Consider the following 6,649-nt stretch of genomic DNA (forward strand, 5'->3'; position numbering starts at 1 on the left):
CACTGTGATGAGCCGGAGCCTTAATTTGCTTGAGTCATTTCAACTGTCACATGACACGTGACTTGTTGTTTGGGAAGAAGCAAACATTTGCTTAGTCAGTCACACTGCACCATGACACAGCTGTGAAGCCAAGAGGTGATAATAAATGTTAAATCTCTTTAGCATAAGGATAATTAAAAATTAAAGATTGGGGGACAGGCTGTTTTTCTTTTTCTGCAGCGCCTCACTGTCAGCATTAGACAAATAAGAAACCACATGATCATCACAAGGATACATGTGCATCATCTGCAGTGGGAGCAGTCTGAAGTGCTGCCATTGATTAGATGCTAATGCTATTATCAACATGGCACGTGAAACCGTCCTCCATCAGCTGAAAGAGGTGAACACTGTGCTCCTTTGTGCACAGCTGCCTTCTGCACATGCACTCTCCTAATAGGGTTGATGTGATCATCAGCCCCCCTGACTCTTCAGCCACATTCTGCTTCTGTAGCACCACAGGCAGCAGCGGGGTGGTGATCCTCCAGTGCTGACTTCAGACGCCACTATGAATGACAGAGAGCTTTCATGTCACATCATCAGACCACACCAGACTGTAGTCTGTCTTTCTCACATTCTCATATTCCTGTCTTCTTTTTCATCTTTTACTTTCCCTTTTCTATGAGCTCAGGCTCTCCCTCCTCCAGAACAGACACAAAGCTACACCACAGAATGTCTCGTAATAAGCTCTTCATGCTGGTTTCTGACAGCTAAATTATGTTCTGGGCAATCCCTGTTCTTACTCCTGGTGGATGGAGTATCACTCTCACTAAGTTGATGGTCAATTTATTTCAAAAAAAAAAAAAAGAGAAGAAAAAAAAGTTTTTTCAGAGGGCTTTTCGTGCTTTTTTCCCTGCATTTTTTTGCACTCAAGTCAATAATTAGAAGTGGGTCAGGTCATGTCACAATCCTACTGACTTTCACTGTTTTCTTAGGTTTTTGAACATTTGTCATATTTCAATGTTTCAGATACTCAAACTGATAATAATTTTGGACAAAGTTAACCTGAGCAATACAAAATGCAGTTTTAAATGATGATTTGTTTTATAAGGGGGAGAAAAACTATCCAAAACTACCTGCTCGTGTGTGAAAAGTAAATTCCCCCTAAATCTAATAACTGGTTTTGCCACACTTGGCATCAAAAGCTGCAATCTTTCAGTCTTTCATGTCACTGTGATGGAATTTTATCCCGCTCTTATTTGCAGAATTGTTTTAATTCAACCATTATTAAGGCATGATATTAATGCAATGCACACAATCCAAGGATGTAGTTGTGATAATCCAAAGCAGAAGTGTCTTATACCTGGAAAAGTCTTTTCATTTGCAGGAGTGTTTCATGTTGTGACTTTCTACAGATTACTGTCAGGCCCATCTTTCATGCACTTTTAAGCTTCAGTGAAAGACTGCATTGAAGACTTTGTTAGGTGGAACATCTGGTTTGGGGTGATGCTCTTTGGTCTTTAATGGCCCCTGCGAGAAGCCACATCAGTGGCAGGGATGATAAATCTGAACAATGAGGGAGCCAGTAAAGCAGACAGCAGGGGTTCCATGGCACAGGCTACAGGAAGTGTGGCTCCTTTTGACCTCTGAACCCAGAGGTGATGTGTGCCCTTCAGTCTGCTCTCTGTACTCGGATCTCCGACGCCTCACATGCTACATGGTACAGTCCAGTGTCTACACAGCACATACTGTGTTATAGTTCAAGAAAAACTGAGAGAATACAGATTCTCAAAGATTCTTAAAATAACCCAGTCAGTTTAAATGGTTTTTAATTGGTTCATTGGTTCATCTACCTAAGATTTTTTCTCTTCATCAAGAGCAATAAATCAGATTGAAACAAAATAAACGGTAGATTTAGAATGCATATATGGAAACATATAAGGATATATACATATATTTTTATCCTTATATATATTCAGCGTGAAGATCTGATCTTACCACACTGAAACAGTTTGTTTTGCATTGTTTACAGATCAGTATAGCCTACCAGATTATAGAAGATCTTTCGAAGATCTTTTATAAACATGTTTTATCCTCTTTGTTTAGACTATACAAAAACTAGAGTAGTGGGAAACATCACAGTGACAGCAAGACCGCAGGAAGTTATTGCAATGAGCCAAGATATAGTGTCACTCAAACTCCTCAATGGAATCACACAATTACACATTTCATTTAGTTTAATTGCACAGTAACGTAACAGGTGAGCATACTGGTTGTGCATTAGAGGTTCTGGTAGATGGTAGGTTCATGGCCAAGCTATTCCCTTTGTGTGTTTTTGTCGAACTAACTTTCTTCTGTTTTCAGATATGAGTGATTAACCGAGTGTTCATCTTTACTCCTCGGTCGGTGCCTTTCAGTAAACAACACTTACTTGTTAAGGACAAAGAGACAATTAGATTTTACAACAGCCTGGCACTTTGCTATAGTGGCTGACAGTTGTAGGCATGAAACTTCTCTCAATTAGCACCGAGCAGATGTCATGGTTGCTGAAAAAGATCAATAAGGTCAGTTGTGACAGACTAGTCCCAAGTGTGGCCTGCTACTTTACAAAAGAGGCTACTGCAGACCACTGGGACTGTCAACAACCTGAAAGTAAGTGTGGCACAAGAGCACAAGAGCAGAGGAAAACAAAGACACAAGAGTCCACTCAAACTAAAAGACGCCTGCACTATGCTGCACATACTGACCTCCTGGACCCTGAAGGCTGCTCTTACACAGGGGCTCACTGTCTGCTGCTCTGGAGGACATGAAATGCCGCAGCCCAACAAACTGATGAGCCAGGCCTATATAAGGAGATACTAAAAAAAGCACTGAAAGCTGCTGAGTTTAAACAGTGTACTTCCCTTCTGCTAGTCCTCCCTATGGGCAGACGTTTACAGCAGCTTGTCTAAACAATAGCAAGTGAGGCGGATGTGGAGACGAAGGGTTATACGTTTTGTATCCAACACCATATTTGGATGAATGTGACAGGTGAGGCTTATCAGGCTGTTTCTTACCACAGGCAACATCTCGGGAGTTTTGAAGCGTGACAGATATGATTTTAACCTTACAAAACTATTGCTTTTTCCAAAAAATGTATAGCATCGTCAAATTAATCAGCAAACTAAACAGTTGAGCTGCAGAAAGAAGTATTTGACATTCCCAGGCAACAGAAAATAACCGAGCGGTTATTTTCTGTTGCCTGTGGAACCACTTGTGTGCTTGCACTGGCCCAAAAATGAAATCTGGCCTCAACTTAATCTTCTTCTTGTCCACTGCTGTTCTTCAAGATAAATTGCTTGCCCCTCCACTCCAGTAACACATCCCACATGCTTGTTTGTACTGAAGGCCTCCCTGTAAAACTCTGGTTCAAGCATCAGGGAAATGAGAGTAAGCTGCTTTCCCAGTTTTTAAAACAGTGCACCACTTTGTGAAGGAATCCGATTTCAGTTAGTTTGTCTGAGAAGCGACTAGAACTGAAGTCTAATTTTGTCAAGTGGATCACAGCTGGAATACACCAGTGGTCAGCTGCCCCCAGCCCATCTCTTATTTCAGGTTTTTCATGTGGTCCCACACCTGATGGTGTGTGGCTTTTGTGCTGGGACACAGCATACCGTGGTCCAATCACGATAATTGGCACCAGGCTGCGAACCACAAAGAAAGGTGTGAGTTGGATTCTTTTTGCTTCTTTGCACTCGTATGGGTTTAGTGAGTAGTCAGGTCTAGATAATGCACTGCCATCCCTTAAACCAATATTATTGTGTTTGCTGAAGATTTGCTCACAAGTGATGACTGCATATTTTTTCCGTGGTCGCTGCTGGCTGTTAAAAGACAGACCTGTGAATGCCACTCATATGTTAGCATTCAATCACGTGTTAAAAATGTATTTATGTATTTATGTATTTTTAAATCAGCAGCATACACATGTGGTTACAAATGTGGCCATAGATATTAAACGCCATCATGTTTCTACATGCTGCACAGTGCTTGATGTCGTACATCCAGCCAGTATGGAAAAAAAAAACAGTTGAAGGAAATGGAAATATATTTTTGGATGCAGGGCTTGTACATTCATGCCTTTTGAGTAGACATGTATTAAATGAAGTCAGAAATTTTTATTGAAGGATCACTGCTGTCACTGACTAAGTCACGGAGTCAACGGTGACTTAGTCAGTGAATCACTGTGTATTTCTTTACATTCAAAGCACATTAACAGATCATGAAAGCCACACAAACAGTCATAACTTTGTGCATGATATAATAGGTGGTTTAGCTAAAAATCTTATAATCATCTGACTTCATAGGCCAGACTCTGCACACTGGCAACAGATTAAACACAACATTAAGCTAAAAACTGCTTAGTGATGAAGTGCTCAATGAATGGTATACTGACATGGATCCTGATACTGGTGATTATTTAACGTGGAAATAAATGAATGGAAAGAATAGGCAGAAATAACAAACAGAATACAAGAAAATTAAGTAATATTAGAATTTTACTTAATATTATAATATTAAGTAATTTATAATGTCTTCTCCTATTCAGCATTTCCCAGCAGCATCTTGCAGATTGTGACAGGTTGCTAAGGTAACTGTGCAAAAAATAAATACACAGATAAAGAATTCCAGTATTTTACAAAACACTGTAGGTTATTGCACAGATTTGGTTATTTGGTACATTTTACAGAAAAAGACAACAGGTTTGGTTGTGCTATGTTAATTGCCTTAAACACATTGCCTTTTTCTTCACTTATGCATTGAGTGGAAAAGAACGAGAATAACAAGGTTTCCCTCATTTGTTAATGCAAATATCTAACCGATCACAACTCAGCGTAGTTAGGCATGTGGCAGAGTGGGGAAAAAGAAATTTCAGTGAGTTTGAATTGCACTGTTGTTGATGCCACATGGGCTGGTCTGAGTACTTCAGAAACTGCTGATCTAAAGGGATTTTCCCACAATCATCTCTGTAGTTCACTGGGAATCGTCTAAAAAAGACCAAATACAAGCGGCAATTCTCTGAGAGAAAATGCCTTTTTGATGCCACGTTCACTGTTCGCTCAAATGGCCTCCACAGTCACCAGATCTCAACCCACTGAAGTACTTCTGTGATGTGGTGGAACGGTCGACGAATGTGCAGTAGCACCAAAATGCAAATTTTTTTCAGCACTTTGTTGAATCCATGCCACACAGAATGAAGCCAATTCTAAAAGCAAAATGGGGCTAGCAAGGTGTAGCTAATAAAGTGGGAGTGAGTGCATGTGAAGGCTATATTCTTTTGGGTCCAAGTGTTAAAATAAGAAGAACAGCTAATTATAGCTGCAGAGCTGTGCAGCAGTGCAAAAAGCTTTTGAATGCATTGTGGGACAGGACCACTCTTTTTCTCGTATGCATATCTGCCGTGAGGTTTGCCTCAGGATGACTTGCCTCAACAAGATAAGGATGATGGCAAGATGTAAAAACAAGATAAACTATATGCGGAATGAAAATACGGGCTGTAGTAAAAACACTGGGGGCTCATATACGCGGGTAGCTCATTTGCTTTTGCTTAAAATCACTTTGCTGAACTTTAAGGGTTTGCTTTCATTTGCATTGCTATTCTAAACAGATGTGTGATATTTACAGAAACCTTTTCTTCTATCTTATACAAATTCAACATTGTTTGCAGACTGTGCACGATAAGCGACAATAAAACGATGGCTTTTCATTGTTTATTATGACAGAACAAATTCAGTGGGAAAAGCATGACAGAAAATACTTTACATACAGCGGTCAGCAAGATAACAGCTCTCATATCCCCTTGACCGTAACGCAATTTTTGCACTGTGAGGATCCCAGTTTGTGGTTGGCGGTCCGATCCGCTCAGCTGCTCTCCTCTCTGTCCTAGTATTTAATCACATAGCCACGCCAAGGAAAAACTCCCAGTCTGAAGCCAGAGAAAAGCATCTGGTTTACCACAGTGGAGATTCTCATGTTCAAATATAGACAGGAGCAGAGGGAGAAAATGACAAAGCAAGCACATTTTTCCCAGCAGAAGCTTACAGCACACACCCTGAGGCCTCGTTGAAAAAGGAGCATATTTGGCAGCGTGGCACTCCTGTGAATAAAATATGATCGAAGGGAAGCCTTTCTCTCACTAACCCCTGTTTAGAGCTCTTCAACTACACGTGTAGGGGTTTTTGAACACACTCACGCTCTCCCTCAAGGAAAGCAGAAGAAGTCTTTCTTTGGCATAACCTACAGCACATATGTTCTCTCTCAGGCAGTTTATTTATATCCCAAGTGAGTCGACATGCATGCGTGTGCTCACTGATGCATATGGTTGATGTCAGGATTGTTTTAGAATTGAGGCATGGCTGCAGTTGTGGTATTGTTGTAATAAATGGATCTAGTGGGACTATTGTTTTCAGTGATTTATGTGCAAAGTGCACAGTGTGCCCACATCTGTCTTGGCGCCCCAAGATGCAGCTCGCTGCCAACTTGCCAAGATTCCTCCGGATCATTTAGAACACCTGGAAGGTAAGATGAGGTCTGGCCCACCAACATGTACAAAAGATATGCAGCCAGCCAAAGCAGCACACAGGAAAGAAGAAGACTAAGCAAAATAAAAAAGGACCCTTACAGAAATGAGGATTAC

The sequence above is a fragment of the Haplochromis burtoni genome, unplaced genomic scaffold, assembly GCF_018398535.1.
Source record: "Haplochromis burtoni strain Fernald_Lab_line unplaced genomic scaffold, NCSU_Asbu1 Contig_177, whole genome shotgun sequence".
In the NCBI taxonomy this organism is placed as follows: domain Eukaryota; kingdom Metazoa; phylum Chordata; class Actinopteri; order Cichliformes; family Cichlidae; genus Haplochromis; species Haplochromis burtoni.